This window comes from Patella vulgata, chromosome 2 (genome assembly GCF_932274485.2).
Source record: "Patella vulgata chromosome 2, xgPatVulg1.2, whole genome shotgun sequence".
In the NCBI taxonomy this organism is placed as follows: domain Eukaryota; kingdom Metazoa; phylum Mollusca; class Gastropoda; family Patellidae; genus Patella; species Patella vulgata.
The window spans coordinates 61,024,364-61,046,131 of record NC_065880.2 but is presented as its reverse complement, the minus strand read 5'-3'; the positions used below and the strand labels follow the sequence as shown (position 1 = coordinate 61,046,131).

Sequence of the window (21,768 nt, the reverse complement as noted above, 5' to 3'; positions counted from 1 at the left end):
GTGTTTACAACCTAAAAACGTGATTTTTCGTACAATCAGGGGCCATAATCCATGAAGTTATAGTCCGATACATGCCAATATCGAATGAACCAAGATCTTAGGGTGATAAACCTATATTTCAATTTTCATTGAAATCGGATAAAAATTGTGACCTGTAGACATTGGATACTCATCTATCATAGATGAGTTAAATTACAACTTTAGAGTAGTATAAGTAGTACATAAATTCCTCCAACATATATGTAGGCTAATTTATCTCTCTATAAATTAGAGCATTGTCAAGAAGCGCAAAATTATTCTGACATACTCCTTTTCTGAAAAATACCAGAACACTTACCCTAAAATGCGGAAAAATTTGAAGCATGTTAAGTAGCAATTTTTTAATATAGAATCAAATAAAGTGTTGTAAAAATTATAAATGTCTGGCACGAAAAAAGAATTTGTATTAATTGCCAAACCATCCTGGAACTATTTTGATGTCTTAAATTTACTATCTTTATAGGGCCAGACTCGATGATAAAGACCAGGATGGCGCTCGAAAGATTGCAGGCACAGTTGCAAAACCCCAGCCAGAACCAACTTCAGAGACAGCCAACAAACAGAAAACCAGATTTTAATGTAAGTATTATCATAATAATCGCCTTGGATTAAAACACTTGTACTGTCCATTTCTGTCTTGAAACGATAATCCTATTTTCAGAACACAACAGGAGGGTACTACTACTCTCTTCCCTGCACCAATACGTCCATGGCACTACATAACAAATTGTCTGTAGGTTGCATGTCTTCTCCTTCGATTAATGTCTTTGTCCATATCGATTGCCAGTACACCGTTTCTATATACATTGGCAAGATCCAGAACTCGTGGCTCTAAACAATACTGTTCAAACTTCTGAAAAAATGAAATTAAAGATACATTATGCGAGATTATATAACGAGTTGGCAGTTCTCACTATAACAGTTAAAAACTAGATAATGTAAAAGCAATTTGCTGAAAATTTCAGTCAAATTGATCCACTATGAACCGGGAAATAAGCGATCGAAAGTTCCGCATAACCTCGGTCATCATTACTTAAGTTGGTACGACAAAAATCATAATCCAACAAATATCGCAGGCTAGCGTTGACATCGAGAGTTGATTATTGTCTGGATACGTTAATTAATGTCTAATTAATAGTTTGTATAACATTTCAGGCCTGAAGAAAGACTTACAATAGGCATATTTAGCTCTTGAATAATGTATGTTGAACTATTTTTAAAATCTATTTTCAGTAAACCAGCCAATTTGAAGTGACTGAAATGAAGGCTGCAGAACTTCCTGCTGCCGGTACTACCCAGGTAGGCGAAAGACCGAAGAAATTTATCGTTCAAGTTCGTTGCAACAACCTCTGTGGGAGATTTTAATTTTTTAAATTACACGTCTCTTTGTACTTATTTAAAAAACATGATCTCCACACATTCAGCATGTGCCAGTATTTAATAATTATTTTTTAAAAATGGAATTCTTTTTAACTAATCACCTAAAAAATAAACATTACACGCGTAGGAATACGCACTATGATCAATGACGTAACGGCTAGTTCAGTCGAAGTTTGTTGCCGAGTGGCATTTTGGCCAATCAAAATAAAGAAAACTTTTAGCCCTGATCCTTCAATCATGGCGTATATAGTCAACAAGGACACATTTTTCTGGCATTCTCACCAGAAAAATGAAGTGCCTAATTCACCAGAATGCAACACAGCCCTGCAAGTTACTAGTTTTTAACGACAACACCTGGAGTCATTGTGTCGAATATGCAAAACAGTGGCAGACTTTGGATGGAGAAGAAAAAAACATTGCAATCACATATCGAGATGTGTTCGAAGGTATGGAAGTCGTATGTTATTATTAGTTATTTTATTATTATTATTTTCTTAGTCTTAGTATTTAAATTTTTTCTAGGCTGTGAGTGTTCACGTTGGTTGTTGTTAAGAAATATATAAAGTACTTGTTCACAATACATGGTATCACGCAAACCAGTGGTGGGCAAACATCCAAGTTTTAAAACAAAACTGAAGCCTAAACTGAAGGGCAAAACATTTTTATGAAACATAACTAACAAATTACATTAGTCATTAATTACAATGTCAAGGGTTATGAAATATCATTTTCAATAAAGTAATATTAGAAATATGGAGTACAGCACATAATATTTAAAATTACATTCTTATTAGAATCATTTTAGTCAGGTTCCATGGAACTTTGTCAAATTTATATTCCGCCGGTGATTGGTCTAAAACAAAACCTGCCGTCTTGTGGGAGCATAGTTTGGAATAGCCTTTACAGAAAAATCAAAGGCAATTATACTATTCAAAAAAAGTAGGGGATATTTGATTTTTAAGTGTTATTAAAGTCACCTAATGAAACTGACGAAGAAACAAATGACAAAATGAAATGAAGTTCACATTCATCGATTTATTCCAAATGATCGTTAGACTAAGTAAGGCACAGACTGACCATTATAAGGGTAAAATGATACCCGGGGTCAAACAGCAAAGTTACCACAGCATCACAACCAAGTCAGTAACGGGTAAATCCTCCTCTGTTTGCCAAACAAGCATTGATCCGACGTGGCATACTCCTAATGAGACGTCTAAGGTCATTTTGGTCCAGATTGTCCCATTCCTGTTGCAACGCAGCAGCAAGTTCTTGGACATTGGCAGGACGTTGTTGACGTTGACGTAACCTCTGTCCAAGCATGTCCCAGACATGCTCGATGGGGGAGAGGTCGGGACTCAGTGCTGGCCAAGGTAATGTGGTGATGTTCTGTTGTTGGAGGTAACCTGTAACGATCCTGACCCTGTGACATCTTGCGTTGTCATACTGGAAGATGAAACGGCGGCCATGACGTCGTGCGAACGGCACAACATGGACTGCCAAGATGTTGTCCCGGTAGTACTGGCATGTAACACGCCCTGCAACAACATGTAAAGCTGTTCTTCCAGCAACAGTGATACCTCCCCACACCATAACAGAACCACCCCCAAATCGATCATGTCTGATGACGTTAACGTCTTGGAAGCGCTCGTTTCGACGACGCCACACCCTCCTACGTCTGTCCAAAAAACTGAAAACATCACATTGCTCCAGCTTCGATTATCCCAGTGTTGACGATCCCTACACCAACGACGTCTTGCCTGAATGTGATGATCTCTCAAACAAGGGATCACGCGAGGACGTCGGGCGCGAAGGTGACCCCTATGCAGTCGATTCCGAATCGTCTGGCCACTCACTCTCACACCAGTGTCTGTTTGAAGACGAGCGCTGATCTGATTTGCTGTGATGACACGATTTCTCAAGGCCAAGGTACGATTAGATCGATCCTGGGCTTGAGTTGTCGCCCTTGGTCGACCTGAGCGTGGTCTGTCCTGTACAGATTGTGTATCACGGTATCTGGACCATAGCCTGCTTATGACAGACTGAGAAACATTCATCGTCCGCGCCACAACCGCCTGTGTTGTGCCGATCTGTAGCATGCCAAGGGCACGTAACCTTTCATTTTGGGTAAGCCGACGCATATCAAAATTTGTTTTCTGGTCACTAAAACAATTAAACTGATGTTTCCACCCTGGAATTCAATGCCACAATGACTGTAACATTCAAAGTCGGAGTCGTGCAAATCTTGGGTTGGACCCCCATGATGATCCCAAGCATTACCTGCATTCCATGCGGTAGCTATTGGTGCGTTTGGGCGTCACATGTAACTGGAAATGTTTCTTCTGTTAGGTTCTATAGTGACTTTTTTCGTAGTCATTTGCATATTTTAGTATTATGCCCCCAAAATCAAATATCCCCTACTCGATAATAATTTTTTTTTAGGAATTATTTGCAAGTAAGCAGTAATAAGATGTTCAACACAAATCAATTAATTAAATCGTAGGATTTTCCTTTGACCACCATCCACCAATGTGTTTGCTTTCTTCCCAAATATTAGCTTTTTATTTTTGTGTCTTTTTTTACACTTAGGTTTATTACGTGAAGCAGCCACAAAAAAAGATGATGAATTTATTTTAAAACATATTCGTGGTAAACATTGTGTTGCCATCGAAGTACGATATCATGATTCCTGCTATAAAAGATATGTTAGTCTTTTAAGTAGAAACACTAGCAGTGTGTAAGTATTTTTTGGATTTAGTACACAACCCAACATGCCATTAATAGTATTGACACTAGCTGGCATTTATATACTTCTGTTTATTGGTAGTATGTTGTTTCTTAGCCATTTAAACCTAACAGCAGGCCTCTGTCATTCTGTCCCCCGTGGACCTGGGCTAGCCTAGTGCTAGATAGTAGAATAGGTCCACCGCCTCTCCTCAGCGTTTTGTAAAAGGCGACTATTGGGGAGATTAGTCGGGTGACTGATAGGTTATCTATCGGTCTGTCATCAATGTGGTCGAGGATTCAAGTCCCATTCTCTGCGATCTCAGTGACAAGGTGTGGGAGTAGCCTATCCGATCATGCGCAAATACTCCCGTAAGTAAATCATCTGCGGATGTGGATTGGCGCAAATTGACTTGATTTACGGTGTCGACGTACTATAAAACAACATTCATTCATTCTCTGTCATTCTGTGCAGCACTGATAATTTAATAAAGTTATGTATAGTACATTTTACCTACATTACATAATCAGCTACATCTAGCTTGATAAGTGAAATTTTGTCTTGTTGGCTTGTTTAATAATCAAATTATTCATTATACTTCTGTGACCCATATGTCTGTTATAGTAGCCAATTGATTTTGTCTGTTGTCTCCTTCTGAACTTACTTTGTAATTTTTTCAGTAAAGAAGATGAATCACCTATTTTTCACAGAACGTTTGAAGTTTTTGCCAATGATATCATTTGAACTAAAATCATCAAGGGAAGAGAAATTATGTACATGTCAAAGCTCCTTCATATATTTCAAAATATGGTCCGAAAAATTGAAAAGCTTGATGCTTCCAGTTTCAGGTAATACAATAGTTTTTTTTCCTTGTCCTGGCCTTGTTTGATTCAAGTAGTTTTTAAAACAGGTTTAATACTTTTTATGGTAGATGATAAAGATTGGGAATGCTTATTGTTTACCCTCAAAAAAACAACTGCTCGTCCTTAATTAATTGTGAGATTTTTTTAAAATGACCTAATTCTTAGGTCATATTTTTATTTGTAATTTACTTGCAGTTAGTTAGGCTTTAGTAAAATCAGTTCACCGCCGGTCCAACATGTAAAAAAGTTGACTATTGGGACAGGTGGTTGATATTGGTCTCTCATCAATAGGTTGAAGTCCGTTCTCTGCAACCTCAGTGACAAGGTATGCGAGAAGCATATCTGATCACACAGCGCAAGTACCACCCAGTGTATCAACATTTGCGATAACCTGTGGGTTTGAACAATTGCCTTGATTAGTGTGTCAACGTGCCATAAAACAACATTCATTCATCCATTATGTTTGGCGCAAATTGGTGCCATAAAACAATATTCAGTCATTCATTCATCCATCCATTATCTAATGTAATTTTTAATTTTGTAGGTGCTTCCAACTGAAACAGAAATTACAGAAGCATTTCCCACAGTTAATTTTTCATAGGCCTGCTAAACGTGTTAAAAGTGAAATGGTATTCATTGAAGATGAATCCCATTTAGATAAAATACAGTCTTCCACACGTGAAACTGAATCTGAAAATACAGGTACTGAAACTGAATCTGAAAATACAGGAACTGAAACTGAAAATACAGGGACTGAAACTACACAGACTGCAACAGCTGTTAAAAATACTTCATTGGATAGTGACACTTTACACTGTTTTTATACATCTGCTATGAAATTGCGAGGTGAATTTCTAAAAACAAGTGGCTATGATGGACTCTGGCCACCATTAGGCTTAGATTTTACCGTTGAAAATGCAAAATCAATGATTCCAGTAACCTTATTTAATCTTGTCGCATGGGTGATTGGTGCATCTGATGAACCAACTCTGGAATATTACGTAGAAGTTGATGAAGCTGTGAATTTAAAACTAATCTCTATTCTTCAAGATATTGTGAGTCTTCAATCTAAAGGCAGAAAACACACGCTAAAATCACTTGCTTTAGGGCTTACTATGCGTCATCTTACAGGTTCACAAAAAGTTATTGATTTACTAAACGGTCTTGGACATTGTGCTTCCAACAAAACGATTCTGCGATTCGGCAATTCATTAGCTCAGTTACAATTAAATAAAGGACCCGTGTACATACCTAGTGACTTTCAAACTAACATGAACACTATTCTGGTTTGGGACAATATTGACTTTAGTGAAGAGACAATATCTGGCCATGGAACTACTCATCACACAAATGGTATAGCTATTCAGTCTCCTATGTCGCCTATTGAAGAAATTGCCAGTACACAAAGACCTTCACTTCCCAAAATTCCAGCTACAAAATTGCATGTGTCTACAACTTTAGCCGCCTATCATCCAAAGCGCAGAATTGGCCCACCTGTCTCAGATGTAGAGAAAACTTTGCTGCAGAATCAATATTACTCTAAATATTTTCACAATAAAGATTTAGCATATGTAATGATAAAGAGTTTAAATGAAGGTGATGTATTATATCCTGGTTGGACTGGTTTTAACACAGAACTTTCATCACCAGAGGGTTTGATTCAATCTAAATTGCTTACCTACCAGTTATAGAAGCTTCGCCGACTGAAATGGACACAGTTAATACAATTTTAAGTCGCAGCATAGAGTTTGCAGATAAGCTAAATATTAACACAGTAACCGTAGTTTTTGATTTGACAATTTATGCTAATAGGAAATTCGTTGGACAAACCAGGATTTTCAAAAACGGCTTGTTGTTTGACTAGGTGAATTTCACACTTGCATGTCGTTTCTATCGATAATAGGAAAGCGGTTTAGAGATGCTGGACTTCATGATGTTCTTGTACAGGCTGGGATTGTTGCAGGCGGTTCCATAAATGGTGTTTTAGAAGGCAAACATTACAACCGCAGCATGAATGCCCATAAATTGATGTTTGAAGCATTGTATCGTTTAAAATTGAAAGCCTTCTATGAATCTCAAACAGAAGAAACCCAGCATAAGTTGAATTGGTTTTTTACCTATATGGCAGACCAGTATCCGTCACAGCTTTTTACAGATTTGAGTTCAAGTGGAGAATTTCAAGAAGTAGTTACTATGTTAAATAAATTTGATAAGCAACAATGTATGACACACTCGACATATACTCTTTGGAATTCTTACCTCAAAATGGTGGAGATGTTGCTAAGTTTTATACGTGCTACAAGAGAATCTAATTGGGACTTGCACCTTGCATCTATACGCGCAATGCTACCATGGTATTTTGCCTATGACAAAACCCATTATGCCAGATATTTACCAGCCTACTGGATAGAGATGTTGATGTTGCCTGCAAGTCACCCAGATATACTTACCTACTTTCGTGATGGTAAGAAATGGACTGTTCAGCGACAAACCAATTATGGATTTTCAGCAATTGCATGCGACCAAACGATTGAGCAGACATGTAACAGAGATGCTAAGACGTCTGGAGGTAAAACAGGATTTACTCTGAATAGAAATGCTGTTAGAAGATGGATCCTGTCCCAAAGCCAAAGAGCATCTATTAATCATCAATGCGAAAAATTAGCTGGTGTAACTAAAGATGTGAAAAGTAGAAAAGATTTAGACAATTCACGAAAGAAACGTGATGAAGAAGCCATTGTATGACTTACTGACTGTATCGAGGAGATGATAAATCCGTTTAACACTAATAATGGGCTTGATCTTGTCATTATTAGTTCTGGTGTTGTTGCAACTGATTCTGTCACTAAAGATCTTTTAGAGGCGTATGATATAGGAGACTCTGCTCTTATCAAATTTATTGAAGAACGTTTGACATCCAATTCTAAACCATTTCATGAACCTATTAAACAGATGAAATTGAAGACATTTACCAACCAAGATAAATTAAAAACGCGTACAAAATCTGGAAAAGATGTTGCCCTCCAGGGTGACAGAAAACTTTTTTCAAGGTTACTGATCATTAGTCAACACAGAAAAATTGACTTAAAAGAAGTTATGAAATATTCACTTGGTCCAGTGTCGTATCCATTAGCCAGTTTAAATGGTTCTTTAGCAAAAACCAACAAGTCAGCCCTGCTCCATCTTATTGAAAAACGAAGCCAGAATCATATAGAAGATGCTTATCCAGTTGATGCAGCCCTGATTATTGATGGTATGGCTCTAATCCAAGCTCTTCCAAAACAGTTACCGGAGACTTTTGGCGAAGATGCTGATCTTTTCCTTTCAACTATAATTAACCAAGCTAATCACCACAAGATTAATCGGGTGGATTTTGTCACAGATAGATATCCACCCATAAGCATCAAAAATGCTGAGCGCAGTAGGAGAGCGAATAAGGGTACCCAGTTGCGACAAATATATGGCAACGACCAAAAAATTACACAGCAATGGTCAAGTTTTTTAAGCAACGGCAAAAGCAAAGAGGCTTTAGTAGACTTTTTATACAAGCATTGGCAAAATGTCGGCCCAGCTACACTAGGCACAGTCTGTTTGTATGTAACTCACAGAAATTTTTGCAGTAAATTCAGTGCTGATAATGGAGTTTTAAATGTAGAAAAAGTTCCAGAGTTAAATAGTGACCACGAAGAGGCCGACACCAGGTTAATTCTGCATGCTAAACATGCCTCTACTGAAATGTTTTCCAGAATAGTAATAAAAAGTCCTGACACATATGTAGTCATTATTGTACTCTCCGTTATTGAAGATATTCTTGCAAATATATACTTTCATACAGGAACTAAAACGAAAAGCAGAATAATAAATCTACAAAAAGTTTAAAAATCTCTTGGTCGCGATATATCACTAGCGTTAAGTGGCCTCCATTCATTTACTGGTTGTGACACAACAAGCTGCTTTCACGGGAAAGGAAAGAAGAGACCCTTTGAAATAATGATTAAATCTGAAAAATATATAAAAGCATTTATAAAACTAGGAAGCAGTTTTGAAGTCAGTGACAATTTAATAAACAGATTGGAAGAGTTTGTATGTGACTTTTATGGACAGAAAGAAACAAGTGTGAATAATGCGAGATACAAACTATTTTGTTTAAAAATTTCAGTTGAACAAAGTTTACCTCCAATAAAGGATGCACTAATTCTTCACATTAAACGGTCAAACTATCAAGCTGTCATACACCGAAACTGTATAGTAAACAATATTTCACCACCGCTTCCATCAGAACATGGATGGAATATAGAAAACAATGATATCAGTGTTAAATGGATGTCATTAGATCCAGCACCAGAGGACATTTTGAAGTATGTACATTGTAATTGTACTGCAAAATGTGAATCAAAAAGATGTTCGTGTAAAGTTGCTGCTCTTTCCTGTACAGATCTATGTGGATGTAAAGATTGTCAAAATTCCACACCTACACCCACAGAGATGGCTATGGATGATAATCATGATGATGATGATGATGATGATGATGATGATGAAGAAGAATGTTGAATGTAAAAACCATATATTGTTACAAAGATAATAATCAATACATTCTCAACAAAAAAAAATAAATATATATATTTTCATTATTACATCAACAAATATTTGTTTTAAAAGTATTATTATTTTTTCCTTTTCTTTAAAATGATTTTCTATCCCCAATTCTTTGTACACCTTTAACCTGGCATTACTAAAATTAAAGCAATATATGAGGGCATGGATTTTATCTTCAGTTGAAGGCTACATTCTCACATAGTTTATAACTCTTACATCAGGGTTTTTTTTTTGTGTCTGTCCCTTATGATCGGCTGAAGTTTAGTGATTTTTTTCTCTCTTGATTTCTGATATTTTTAAAATCAAGTTATTCCATCGGATTATAATTTTGTTTTATTTTATAGTAAAACTAATGTTTTAAATCTGTATCATTAGTCGAGTTTAAATTTTGAACAGTTTTACAATTCAAGTAATCTTTGTTAATATTGAACCTATCATTGAACTCGCTATAACATATATTAACCATAACAAATTCATTATGCATATTTTGTACACTTTAGTCCATGAATGATTTAGTATAATTATAAAATCAAAATCAACATGTTTTATTAAATTTTAAAATGACTTTGTATGAATGTTTTTACATACCTATTGTATGCTTGTACATATTGTTTTTTCCATATTCATTAAAATTAAAATCAGAACTTTTGTCAATTAAAGTCATTACAGTAATATTTAATGTTTAAATTTTGAACTACATGTATTAAAAATCTTAATTATTTCTTTATATATCAGACATGTGCAGCATACATATTTATTTTAGTCTATTATGGTACATTTTTTCTCAGTTGTTTGATGTTAATTATCAATGAATTAGTGTATGTGTAGTGTGTACATGTGTGTGTGAGTGTATGTAATATATATATATATATATATGTGTATATTTATGTATTTGATTTATTATTGTAATTTCATTATGTTTTGATTGTAATATTTATATCTATATCTGTTCGTATTTTTTTTTTTTTTTTTTTTTTGGAGAGTGGGGTTACCTGCTCTATAATCCAATTATCTTTAATAAATAATGTTAAAAAAAAAAAATTATTTTTAAAACTCCCATAGACCGCTCCTTTGAGCAAGACCAAGTAGTCTATATATATTTTTTAAAATAGGGGAATGGACAAACAAGGGACATTTTAGCCAGTTGTTAGGACACAACCTGTATTATACCTATGCATAAATTTCAAAAAGTCATAATTTAGCAAACACAAATAACTGTCCACAAAACATCAGTTAATTGTTATTACATTGTCAAACCTTACACTGAGAAGTAGTAAAGGTGAGATTTGTACGTTTACAGTATAGATTTCGCGCTTTTTAGTAAATTTCTACAAATATCGGTAAAATTCTAATTATCGCAACAAATCTAATACGAAGAGGGTAAAATCTGTAGGTAGGGTGTGTTAATTAACAGGGGTGAGAAATTGACTGAAAGGTGATATAATTATTGCTAGGGGTGAAAATCTTGGTGACGGTGCGTTTTCTGTACTGGTGTGTTAATTAACGAACGGGTTAAAAACGACTGACACGGTGTGTATTCTTTGTTTGGTGAGTTTTTTCGAAAGCGTGTTATAACTGCAGCAAAGGTGATTTATCAAAGACCAGCAGGCCTTATCTGACGCGTAGGTGTTAAATCTAATTTACCGTGCGATTTTTTGTTTGACACAGTAAGTGTAGGTCTTTATACATGGATTTATACGTGGGATAGGTACGTATATCCTTTCTTATACGTATTTCATTTCTTGATGAATACTACGTGTTTTGTACTTTGTACCATAGTCGGACTGCAGTTATTTATATATTTGATCTTTTTTGTGGGTTAAATTTGTTTACAAATTATCGTGCGTACCACTGAACTATAAATGCTCATATCTTAAAATTGATCACACGCAGTACCGTCATTTCCCGATACCATAACCAACCCCAATTTGATTATCCGATATATTCTAATCGCCATTGTTATCAGATTAACGAATCTTGTTTCGAAAACAAGTTTATAAATGTAAAATTGCACAATTAATGAATATATAAGTTTTCGTCACTGCTATATTTACTACACGTCGGCTTATTAATATATAAATGTATAGTTTCTTGCCTGGGTCATAGATAGGACTACCGAGAAAAAGTAATTTCCTCACTATATATAACAAATGATAACTCACATATCAAATAACACTGATGAAAATAGAGACATGCGCCCGCTTCCACCCACGGTAATATTGTCCATTGCCGAACATTATTCAGATTCGATCGAACTCTGTGTAACAAGCTCGTCTTTGAAAGAATAATACTGATATATGACCTAATATTGAGACGCTTGTTCATATAGCCGCTTGTTTTCCATTGTATGAAATAGCTTTATTAATTGACTCCATAGTATTAAGAAACCACAGGTTCTGTGTCGGTTCGTGCACACTTTTCAAACGAAACTGTTCTTTGATGTTGACAGGCACACACAGTTAGCTCTGCCCTTTGATGTTGAGAGGCGAGCTGTTTCTCGTGCTCGAATGGATTAGCTGATAAAGTTGGTTGGAATTGTTACAGTTTATTTCAATAAGTACAACAAAAAGGACAATTTTGTAATGTGGGTGAATACTGTGGTATATTCAATTTTGATCTTATTGCAATGGATAAATGTGTGGTTCACTTTTCGAGCATCTCATTTAAATAAAGCCTATTCTATTAACATAATATGTATATATTATATTCATTTCATTTTTTTTTCTCATAGGAAATTTCGGTTAGTATCTGAAACAAAAAAACTGTCCAAGTCATTATATTATGTTGTAATCAGAGAAATGTTCAAACAAAGAAATGAACTAGTCAAGATAAAGAGTATAAGCAATACAATTATTTGTTGTCACATATTGATGTTTATATGCGTTCATAATTAAATGTTTTAATTAAATCGTAACGTATGAATTGTGTGCTTTATTTTTCATCGAATTGGCAATTGGTATTAGCCAAGACATTCGCTGCTACACGCATATTTGCTCCAATAATGATAGTTTGTGGAATTTTATGGGGTTTTAAAAGAAACATAGTCAATGGGTGGAATTTAAGACTGGGCAGGGCGAAGACGGGGAAACGTTATCAAGTTGTTATTCAAATTATTCAAAGAAATATAAGGCCAAGAAATACGCGATGACATTGAAAAGGAGAAATGCTTGTGCTACTATGCCGACATTATCACGGCGTACGTGGACTAATGCTAAAACATAGGACTATGATATTTTGCTATAGCATATTTCCAAAAAAAAAAAAAAAATCTTTCTGGAAAATTTAAAGTCTTTTCTAATAATATAATATTAACAGATTATTTTTTGTTTGGTTCTTCTTTTTGGATTTGATAAATTATTAAAAGGAATTTCCAATACACATAGTAGAAATTTACATTTGTAATTATAATCACCAAACTGACACCAGAGCACGAACTATACGCTTCGCTGATCACCAACTTGTAACAACGTTGACCTAGATGTTATATAACTGCTGCCAGACTTTATTATGGGCAATAAATGGACACACAATTCCATTGTAACTGTATAATGTGTATTATAAACCAAAGGTAAATTTATAGATTTCAGAACAGAACAACAATATTCCAAATACATTCACTGTCTTGTTATATGATGACTTTGGTTTAATAAAATTTAAAATTCGTTATGACTCTAAGTTAATAACGATGTAATTTGTCAGCGACACAAACGCCTCAATGGATTATGTACATAAGCTATAGATATTTTAATTACCTCAAAGGTGTATTAGAAATTACTGTTGATCTGAACTAGTTTCTTTTTAAAAAATTCATAACGTGGAACTCAATATAGAATAATAAATTATAGCCAGAAATATTGAAAATGAAGCTATATAGGTTTAAAACTATGACTTTAAAGTGAATATGTCGAAATGGGTAACTGCAGCAATAAATTATTATCGCCTAATTATATAAATATATTCCTATAAAGGTAGTGGACTAATTCTTTCAGGCAATTTTACATGTCGATGTGAATAGAATACATAACAAATATAGTGAAATTTACTGAAATATACATGACAAAGCATCTCTTTATGCAAAAACTTTGGTGCGCATCATTATTTTTTTTAGATCAGTTATCACATTGTTAATGCCCCACGCCCCCTTTATGTTTATAATATTTTTTCTGATTGTAACAGCTTTAAGTGATTTCTCGGTATCATTCAAAATAACAAGTCTTTGCTCTGCGAAAGGAGATCAAACAGTTATAAATGGGATTTAGACAAAAGGGAAACATATTTACGCATATACTTGAAGACTTTCTGTTTCAAATCTACGTTGTATTATTCATCTGTTTTATGTGATTTATTTTTGGTATATACGGACACATATTTAATATTCCATATTGTTCATACTGTATTAACAGGCCTTTAACAAATAGATCATGCTATAACCCTATTCTAAACCGTATCCATGATTTGTTTTACGTCAAGTTTTTAGATTTCAAAGCGCACACAATTAAGCAGAATTGGCAGTAAAAAAAAAATAAAAAATTACTACGGCTTATTATGAAAATCGTTTCAAATAAAGCGACCGAAATAAAAAAAAAGACACCAAAGTGATTTCCAAAGGCGATTGCATGCTTTTAGAATAGAACAAGCTAGGTGACACATGGAGCCGTGCCTAGTCCGTGCTTTCGATATATACATGCAATGGATGCGGGACCGTGAGTTAGATTTCTTTACATATGACTAATTGTCCAAGAAGGGTCATCTAAGCTGTTGAAAGAAGGGAACCAAACATACCTGTTTTGTATGAAAATATGATTACAATATAATGGCTGCTTCGAAAACAGATTGGTTAATCTGATAACAATGGTGATTAGAATATATTGGATAATCAAATTGGGGTTGGTTATGATATCGGGAAATGACGGTACTGCGTGTGATCAATTTTAAGATACAAGCATTTATATAGTGGTACGCACGATAATTTGTAAACAAATTAAACCCAGAACAAAGATCAAATATATAAATAACTGCAGTCCGACTATGGTACTAAGTACAAAACACGTAGTATTCATCAAGAAATTAAATACGTATAAGAAAGGATATACATACCTATCCCACGTATAAATCCATGTATAAAGACCTACACTTAACAAAGACCGATCTCACAAAAAAAACACTGTGTCGAACAAAAAATCGCACGGTAAATTAGATTTAACACCTACGCGTCAGATAAAGCCTGCTGGTCGTTGATAAATCACCTTTGCTGCCGTTATAACACGCTTTCGAGAAAACTCACCAAACAAAGAATACACACTGTGTCAGTCGTTTTTAACCTGTTCATTAATTAACACACCAGTACAGAAAACGCACCGTCGCCGAGATTTTCACCCCTAGCAATAATTATATCACCTTTCAGTCAATTTCTCACCCCTGTTAATTAACACACCGTACCTACAGATTTTACCCTCTTCGTATTAGATTTATTGCTATAATTAGAATTTTACCGATATTGGTAGAAATTTACTAAAAAGCACAAAATCTATACTGTAAACGTACAAATCTCACCTTTACGTAAATACTTCTCAGTGTTATTAGGGGTGCCTTTGGTATGGATGTGGTCGGGCTTAAGGAATTTCCATTTTGTGGGTATATTGATATTAAAAGATATTTCCAACCTTATACGGAGGGTGGGGGATTAAACAGTGTATATGGGGGGGGGGGGGCCTTGCCTTTGATTTATGCATAGTTATATTATATGGATGCTACAGTGTCGACTTTATTAGAGATGAGGAAGGGTGGGCTTAGGGGATCTATTCTAACCAGTTAATATTAGGGTGAACTCGACAATGCAAAGTATGTATGTCTACACACGCAAAGACTACAATAGAAATAGAGCCTCTAATAAAATATAGCTTCACACACCTTGATTGATTTTGATATTTGGCAATTATCTATATTTATATTCGATTATATATAGGCCTATATCATTGCTATCAAACAACATTTCCAACCCTTCTCAAATTATCTTAATACTCGGAGCTGTGGTGGGACGTTAAACACGATGCATGCAAAAATTAATTCCACAGTGTCGTGTAGGCCTATTTTCTTAAGAATAATAAATTGATTCATCACATTTACACAGGCTACAAACAGCTTAAAATTTGTTGAGAGAGGACAAGCCCGTCAGGTATTACCGACAGCGGCTTCACGGGGGTAAGAGGGGTAAAGCTTGTCTGGCATCGGGGAAAACTGTCCGTCTGATGGGGTGGAGGGTCCGAAAACACGGCACATAATCACCAAGTGGTAAGCAGCTGTCAGTTGGACACTTTACCCAATGAGTCATTGCTGACCTAAATCTTTCACATTTATGCACTTATTAAATGTTAGCCGACACCGGTAAATACCAGTATTAATAGCGCGCACTTTCTTTTCATTAGAAATATGATTTACAACGAGTTTGGCTAAAAAAAATCGACCTAATTATATTATAGCAAAACAACGACATTGATCTATTAAATTCTCCTTAAGGTCACGTGTATTTACTGTTATTCGCTATTTACTAGATTTTCATTGGCTGAAAGCTCGCCGTCTCACTACCTTTATTATTGCGAGGACAAAAAATGCTGTCGTTTAGATTATTTGTTTAAAACGTTTCTGGCACATAAATTGGAGTGTGGCAGTTTTGTTTACAACACATTAGGGTTATTTCTCGAGAAATGAATATTAAAACTTTCCACAGCGGTGAGTTGCAACGACTTTTGAAAACTAAGCTAGTTAGAACTTCCCAGTCCTCCGCCTAAGGCCAATGACATTAATTTTTGTGGATGAAATATATCAAAGGATATTATTACAGAAAAAAAATCACTTACTGGTCGTAATGAAATACAATTCTCTGGTCTGGTACCGCAACATAACTTCTCCATATCTGTTGGCATATCTCCATATCTGTCATAGGAACAACAATCTGGCACAGTTGAGGTTGGATATGAGGGTTGGATTGGCTGTTGGTTTCTTAGTTCTTCAGAAGTGTCAAATAAAACTGCAGGCATTTTTTCAGCCACAGACAACAAAAGTATCCTACATCCATCCACTTCTAAGCTCATTTACCATTTTCTGAAATTGTTTGAAAATTATGTTTGCAATTTGTAAATAATTATCTCTGGGCTCATACTGTGTAAATATTTTATATAATTATTACCAGAAATGATCATATATATATTTGTTATATATTTACAAGAAAGTGGGTGAATAATAATCCATTGTTAGCTTACAAGATATTTCTTTATATCTTAAAAATTTGTTTTCATAAATATTCTTGTTTGCTCTTTCTGTGTATATATTTTACAACTATTAAAAAAAGAGTTTTTTCTTACCTTGAGTCCCTCAGTTTTTTCTTTTTTGAGTTTTTCGACCCTCTCCCTTGTTGACTCAGTTTTCTCTTTTCTCTCTTTTTGGTCTTGGTGGGGTGGTTTCAGACGACGCTACATGTAATTTCAGCTTCCGTTAAGATCTAATTGTCCTTGATGTAGATGATGCTGTTGATGTAAAAGGTTGGGCAGCATGAGTTGCTTCTGGCATAGTTGGTAAAGTAGAGACGGTGGGGGGGGGGGGGGGTCAACAGGGTCTATAAGGTCCACAACCTTGATATACCATATTTTTACGTTATTTGAGAACGAACGGCGGCCATTTTGTCTGTCAGTTTTGCACCGATTTTCACGAAATTCGAACTCAGTCATCCTTAGGGTGTAACAGTGATATAATAATACGGTTTTTTAAATTGGATAAAAATTATGACCTCTATAGGGTCCACAAGCTAAAAACGAGACTCTTCGTACAATCAGGGGCCATAATTCAGGAAGTTACGTTCCGATATGCACAAATATTGAAAGGAACTGAGATCTTTGGGTTATAAGCATACATTTCAAGTTTAAACCAAATCGGATAAAAATTGTGACCTCTACAGCGTTCACAAGCTAAAAACGTGATTTTTCGTACAATCAGGGGTCATAATACATGAAGTTACGGTCCGATACATGCCAATATCGAAAGGAACCGAGATCTTAGGGTAATAAACCTATATTTCGAGTTTCATTGAAATCAGATAAAAATGCAGGTGTATGAAGCCATATCGGTCTTAGGTCTAATCAAAGCTAAGAATGAACCCAATCATCAAATTTTAAAGATAATCTGTCTGTAACCAAATCAAGTGAAGCCATGTAGTGAGTCGAGTGACTGATAATAATTTAGGTCGCAGTGGATCAATTTCGAGTTGCGTAAAAATATGCAGACATTCCAAAATTTTGCGTTTTTGCCCTCTACATCTGCGTGACTTAGAGCCTCTCAAAATACTCAATATAGAAGCATGTAAAGTCGTTTTGTGAACAACACTATTTTAAACGTCTTTATTTCATTGATATGCCTACTGTATTTAGTCTAATGATGACTGGAGGTTAACGGCATGTCTATGGTTGACGGCACAGTCATTTCAATCTTTCACTTCGACAGGAAGTACAGAGAAAACGATTGCTATGAAAGCCAACATTTGATTGGCTGAATGTAAACAGTATATCATATTCTAGCCAATCCCAAGTCTTGTATGAAATGCGCTTTATTGCATCCAATAGGATAGCTACGTAGACTTACTGATATGAACTAATGAATGAAATAAGGGGAAATATAAAAAAAACTACGGAGACTGTGTGCAGTAGAGGTGTGTAAATGCTGGGTAAAGCACATAAATTGTACAAATTACGACATAGAATAATCTAATTATTCTCACGTCGGGGAAATTTTCTGCGTGTAAATTACGCAGCGTCCGTCAATATTTGCGTTTATTTTGAAATAAATGTGTGAAATACGCGGATTTTTGCGTGTCTGCGACCTCTGGGCCTACCATTACCAAATGACAATCATTCAATCTAAATTCCGGTCATTCACTTCGCAATTCGTTCCTGACTTTGAAGCCATGAGAGCATAAGTAAATAATCGTAATGAATATAAACTTACCAGGAAAAATGGATTGATTGTCTGGCATGAATCGTAGCAGTTCAAGTCCTATATCCTTCTAAAACTGTCAGCTACATGTATAAACATTACAGAGCGAAGCGTATTTGACGCTTTGCGCCACAATGGGATTCCCCCTTTTCCGCTTTGTGGAATGTTTTACCAGTCTCTCAGAGAGTGAAATTGATGAGAACACCATCCACCTAACGGAATTTTTCCAGTTTTTTTTAAATACCGTTGATAAGATCATGTATATACCACTAATGAATTGGGATATTGTATAATATTACAATTTGTTGACCAGAATGAAGATTTGGACATATTATTCATTTACAGCAAGAGTGTTATTGTCCCATTAATAAAATGCTGTTCTTTATTTTCTAGCAAATTATTATCCGACCCAGTTGAGTATCTAAGTGTTTGCTTAGTGGAATCATTCTATTTTTGGGATTAGTGATGTCGGATCTGTGTAGATTCATCCTTATGTTGAGTTGTGATTCAGTTTTGCCTATATACTCTTCATTACAACCTGGACATATTATCAAATATATAACATTTTTACTTTTACAGGTCATAGATTGATTTACTTTAAAATTTCCATTTCCATTTATTTTTACTGTTTTCCCTTCAATAATGTTGTCACAAGTTTTACATCTATTGTCCCGACACTTTGTGACACTCGATTCTGTGACTTCAGAATCAAATTTTGAAGAAGTAAGTATTTGTCGTAAATTTGGAGGTTGTATATAAGAATTTATAATCTTTGTGGCATCCCATATATCAGTCATTTTTTTACTATTTCTTAATAAATATGTATGTTTATTTATTACATCCCTTGCTTTTTCTTGAGTTGGGTTATATGTTGAAACTAATCTTAAGACCTTTTCTTCTATGTTTTTAATCGTATGTCTATCCTTAGGGATTCTTAACTCTTTTGGATCCATTTCTAAGGCTTTGCGATTAGCTTCCTGTATGAGTTTTAATGGGTAATTTTGTTTAAGTAAAAAATGTTTCAGTTCATTTAATCGAACTAATTTTGTTTCTAGATTAGAAACAATAGTAGGGTGACCCGTCGCTCTACAGAAAGTTGGTCTCGACACGGCTAATGTGCACGCTTCAGTGGTTGTGTCTCGAACTATCAGGGGTGGTGTGTATGATACTATAAATAGCCATTGCACGTGCAATTCTCTACAAATCTATCAACTATTACAGCCGTAAAAAATCTATTGTTGATGATTTTGAATAGCAGTAATATTCAGCTTCTTGGTTATTACAGCAGCTTTAGAAATTACGTTCGTTTTATTTTTTAAATTGCTTTATCATTAACTGTACCGTTAAGAGCGGCATCTTTTGGTTTAGTACAAATAATATCTCTGAATCACTTTCGTTAGCAGGAACATGATACTAACAGTAGTTTCATTTTACTTTTACAAGTTTCTTAAAACAATTGTTGAGCTGGCTAACGTGAATGTTTCTAAATTCAATTTCTTGTTCCAGCTTTCTGTTATGTTTCGTAAAAAGGTAGTCTTGATTATCCCGACCTGTCAATCAGACGTAGAATGGTCGGTACACTGGTTAAGCGAGACTAATTTCAAAACAAGGGCACGTAACCTATCTTTAACTCAAAAGTGTCTGGATGTTATGGACGACACTTGGAACCAGTTTCAGTCTATTATTTAGAGATGATTAAATGGTCATATCTTATTAAGTACAACATAATCGTTTATTTAGTGACTATAATTGTGTGAAACTGATTTAAGGCTTGGTGTATATATAAATAAATATTGTGGCGTAATTGTGGAGGTATTTGGAGATATTTATTTATGGTGGGTCATCCCCTAACTATAGTGCAGACCCTTCTAGCTAGATTAAAGGGTATATTTCATTTTGTGTGTGGAATCATTCGTTCGTTTGCTCCCGAGGTTTTACGTCCACGTGATATCGTAGACAAGTTATTGTGAATCAAATTGCCACATGTAAGTTCAATAATAACTAGACCGGCAAGCAGCACTGAACCGGCTTTCAGGAATCGGACAGGAAGAGTGTCATGCAATAGCCGATCCATCGAGCTACCAAACGATACTTTAGTTGTTTTGAACCGGTCACACCCGATGGTGAAATCACGATTTTTGCAAGAGCACCTATTTTTTACTGTTTTTTTTTTTTTTTAAAATATCGAATATTTTTTCAACTACTTCCACTTTACAGATCATTGTCGGGATAGATTTAACAAGTGGTATGGGAACTTAACTTCCTGTACCAGAAGTTTCAGAAATATCCATTGGACAGTTTTTAAAAGAAAGGGAAATTAGAGAACCATTGTCAGATATTTAACGATATTTAACAAATAATTGGTAGTCTGACTCCATCTTGTTTAGGACTATTTACCTCCCTTATACAATTAGAAGCATTCTTCAGAAATATAACAATTTTTCGACTTTTTTCAAAGATTGTGGCCCTTTTTGGACCATTTATACTATATTGAGGCTTTTAAATTTGGATTCACACCTTTATAAACCACCATTAGGACTCTAAGTAACAGAAATGAAATGAAATGAAATAAGAGTAGTTTTCGAGATAAAAGCATTTAAATAGGCTCCAAAAAGGAAAATACTAGATTTTCAGCATCCCATAATATATTGCCTAACCAGCAAATTTGTACCATTTGGATGTCATAAGATCGTCCATTATTCGGGTTATCCAATGAGACTTTAGCTGTTTTGATTCGGAGAAATCTGGAGTAGTAATCACTTTTTTCGCAAGATCACCATTTTTTCGGCGTACCATAATTTATTTTCTAACCATTGAAATCGCATCATTTAGATGTCATATTATAGTCCATTAATGGGGCTATCCAATGACACTTTAGTTCTTTTGGTCTGCTAACATCTCCTGTATGGAGATTATTGTCGGGATAGTTTTAATAACCGGTTTGGGCAATTAAATAGCCGCAGGGCTCTGTAATGATATATTACATCATCTGATCAGATAAAATGCCAAAAATGTCAAAATACCGAAAATTAAATTTCAATAACTCAATACATATTATATCTGGTTAGTATTGTAATTAGGTCAGCTATCTGAATGTGTAACCATTTTATAAAAATCGGTTTAAATAATAAAGTAATAGAGTATTTCTCAAAATTTCACGATTTTTTTTCGATTTCAGTCCCTTTT

The 21,768-nt window shown here is 34.9% G+C and overlaps 1 protein-coding gene and 1 long non-coding RNA gene across 5 annotated transcripts in view; both read right to left on the bottom strand.

Moving 5' to 3' along the window:
- Positions 1 to 21,768, bottom strand: part of LOC126811227 (centrosomal protein 43) — a 361,417-nt gene that overhangs the window by 198,355 nt on the left and 141,294 nt on the right. The gene's annotated exons all lie outside the window — the stretch shown is intronic.
- Positions 349 to 20,141, bottom strand: LOC126811298 (uncharacterized). Its single transcript, XR_007675535.2, has 3 exons — positions 16,962 to 20,141; positions 16,458 to 16,701; positions 349 to 892 (listed from the first exon to the last, which is right to left on the bottom strand). It is a non-coding gene; the product is annotated as an uncharacterized LOC126811298 (long non-coding RNA).